This window comes from Chiloscyllium plagiosum, chromosome 44 (assembly GCF_004010195.1).
Source record: "Chiloscyllium plagiosum isolate BGI_BamShark_2017 chromosome 44, ASM401019v2, whole genome shotgun sequence".
In the NCBI taxonomy this organism is placed as follows: Eukaryota; Metazoa; Chordata; class Chondrichthyes; order Orectolobiformes; family Hemiscylliidae; genus Chiloscyllium; species Chiloscyllium plagiosum.
Genome location: NC_057753.1, coordinates 10,343,155 through 10,346,203, shown reverse-complemented (window position 1 = coordinate 10,346,203; position 3,049 = coordinate 10,343,155). Strand labels below are relative to the sequence as shown.

At 43.1% G+C, this 3,049-nt stretch overlaps 2 protein-coding genes across 3 annotated transcripts in view; one reads left to right on the top strand and one right to left on the bottom strand.

Annotated features, from left to right (window-relative positions):
* The window catches only part of LOC122543652 (zinc finger protein 665-like), a 93,488-nt gene that overhangs the window by 45,631 nt on the left and 44,808 nt on the right, over positions 1-3,049 (bottom strand). The gene's annotated exons all lie outside the window — the stretch shown is intronic.
* Positions 2,574-3,049, top strand: part of LOC122543551 (gastrula zinc finger protein XlCGF49.1-like) — a 6,351-nt gene continuing 5,875 nt past the window's right edge. For both annotated transcript variants that reach the window (XM_043682363.1, XM_043682362.1), the window contains exon 1: positions 2,574-2,804. The gene's annotated coding sequence lies outside the window, so the exon portion shown is untranslated. The remainder of the gene's footprint in view (positions 2,805-3,049) is intronic.

Here is a 3,049-nt window from a genome sequence, read left to right as displayed (position 1 = left end):
ATGTTCCCTAAAGCGCTCTGCTAGGAGGCGCCCAGTCTCCCCAATGTAGAGGAGACCGCATCGGGAGCAACAGATACAATAAATGATATTAGTGGATGTGCAAGTAAAACTTTGATGGATGTGGAAGGCTCCTTTAGGGCCCTGGATAGAGGTGAGGGAGGAGGTGTGGGCGCAGGTTTTACAGTTCCTGCGGTGGCAGGGGAAGGTGCCAGGATGGGACGGTGGGTTGTAGGGGGGTGTGGTACAGTTCCAGCTTATCTCTCCACGCTTCAGGCTCTCTGCCTTTATTCCTGATGAAGGGCTTTTGCCTGAAACGTCGATTTCGCTGCTCCTTGGATGCTGCCTGAACTGCTGTGGTCTTCCAGCACCACTAATCCAGAATCTCTATGACTCTGGTTTCTTATGGTTCTGGGCACAGCAGTAGCCATACCAGGCCGTTACTTTCTGTAATGCATCTGTAAATATTGGAGAGGGTCCTTATGGACATGCGGAATTTCAAAAACTTCCAGAGGGAAAGAGGCATTGTTGTGCTTTCTTGACTGAGATTGCCCCCATTATTATTTCAGGTGGTGAGAACACTCGAACAATTCCATTGCTGGAGTTTATGTTCAGCAGCATTTTAGTTACTCAGGCACTAGATGCTGTAAGACTAAAAGTACAGAGGGCCATGAGGAACCAGGGGTGTTTTCAACCGACCTTCAAACTGATCAGTCTAAACCTTTGAAGTTTCAAATGAAACCTGGAAGCTCATTTAGCCAAAAACTAATGGAGGCACCATCATAAAATTGCCTTGAATACTTGAAATCCTGAGAAGGAGTCAAGTGAATCCCAGAGAGATGTTGCATGCCTTGGACGATTCTCATAAAGTGAATGAACTATCAAGATTCATGTAAAGATTTGTGAGAACTCTTGCAAGGAAGTAAAGAAAACTAGATTTACAATTTAAGGCCAGACATGTTATTCTGCTAAGTTACTCCAGTTAATTGAGTTTTTTTGTTTAAAAATGTAAAAAACTTAATGAACAGTTCTTCCAGTTAATCACTGGATATTCAAAATTCTCTTTAAAATTAAAGATCATAACAAAACTGGGTGCCATTGTGAGATTTCAAATCTGTAGGGTGTGCTTGGTAAAGTTTGAATGAACAATATTTCAGAGTGTATTTTATCATTTTAAGGACGGAGATTTTCTGGAGAGGAAAGATTTGCCCTTGTGTGTTTTGTAACATTTAACCAAGGTCAGTTCAATAGAATAAACAGACAGGTTGATGCTAGAGTTGAGAGCTCGGGCAATACAACAGAAATAATCCACGCAGGAGCACAGCAATTAAGGTTAAAAAGTTAGCCAAAATATAAAAATGTAAAAAATGAGTCTAGAGATTCAGCAACGGAGGATAAAGAGATGGCAGATGAATTGAAAAGAGCTTGAATCTGTCTTCACTAGAGAGGATACAAGTAACACCCGAGAACTAGCTGTAAATCAGGAATTGAAAGGGAGGGAGGACCTGAAGAAAATTACAATTACCAGGGAAGTAGTACTGAGTAAACTGTTGGAACTACGAATTGACAAGTCCCAGGTACCCGAAGGATTTCATCCTGGACCTTTAAAGAAAAACTAGCTAATGAAATTGTTAATGTATTGGTTTTAATTTTCCAAACCTCACTAGTTTCAGGAAAGTTTTTTTTAGATTGGAAAACTGCTTTCTTCAAAAAGGGAGACCGAGAACAGGAAGCTGCAGACCATTTATCTTAACATATGTCATATAGGAAATGTTCAAAGCTATTATTAAAGATGTTATGACAAGGCACTTGTATAAGTTCAAGGTAATCAGGCAGTGTGAATGTGTTTTTGTCAATGGGAAATAATGTTGTATTAATTTTTTGAAGAACAGCCTCTTCCCACTACGACTGAGCTGATGAATCTCCAGTGCCGACAAGGACTGAAATCTCTTCCCACAGTCCCCACATTTCCACAGTTCTGGTGTCCTTTTGTCTCTCTGTTTCCGATGAACAATCGAAACTGTGATCACACTCAGGAAACGTGTACAGTCACCCCCTGCTGTGTACAGTGTAATGCTTCTTCTCCAACAATCAACTCACTGGGACACTCTCTCAACAAGGGGAAAAGATATACAAAAGTTGAGCAACGAAACAAATTGCAAAAGCAATAAAATGTCGAACCACGGGGATGGGGGAGAGAGAGAGAGATTGTGGCTCTGCCCTTTTTTTCCTTTTGGCGTTTGGACACTTAAAATCTGTCAATAACAGCAGCATCCCCAAAGAACATACTGCGCATATTTGCCGGTGTCAGCAAAGCAGTGCACACGCCCGCCGGTGTCAGCAAACCACTGATGAAGGAGCGTCGCTCCGAAAGCTAGTGTGCTTCCAATTGAACCTGTTGGACTCTAACCTGGTGTTGTGTGATTTTTAACTTTGTACACCCCAGTCCAACACCGGCATCTCCAAATCGCAAAAAAAAGGCGCGCGACCTTCTTTTGATTGTCCAATAGGGAGCACTGAAGGACCGGAAGCCTGTTGGACTATAACCTGGTGTTGTGTGATTTTTAACTTTGTACACCCCAGTCCAACACCGGCATCTCCGAATCGCAAAAAAGACGTGCGACCTTCTTTTGATTGTCCAATAGGGAGCACTGAAGGACCGGAAGGAGATTAGCCCTCCTACCAATCAGAGTAAGCCCCATTATCTGAATGCGGAAGTTGGACCGTGAGCTTCTGCTGCTCCTCTCTTTGTAAATGAAGATTGAGCTTCACTCCAGCCTGCAATCTCCTTCCTCTGTCCAACATCTGTGAGTACAACACTCTCTTTTCTCCTCACGTTTTCCATTTATTTTTTCATTCAGGGATCCAGGTGTTGACTTGCTGCAACTGAAAGGAAGGGGAGTGAATCGGGGTGGGGACAGCCTCTGGAAACGTTGCTCCAGGTCTGTGTCGCAATTGGCAAAATAGACAGCAAGAAGCTGGAAGAACACAGCAAACAAGGCAGCATCAGGAGGTGGAGAAGTTGACATTTCGGGTATAACCCTTCTTCAGG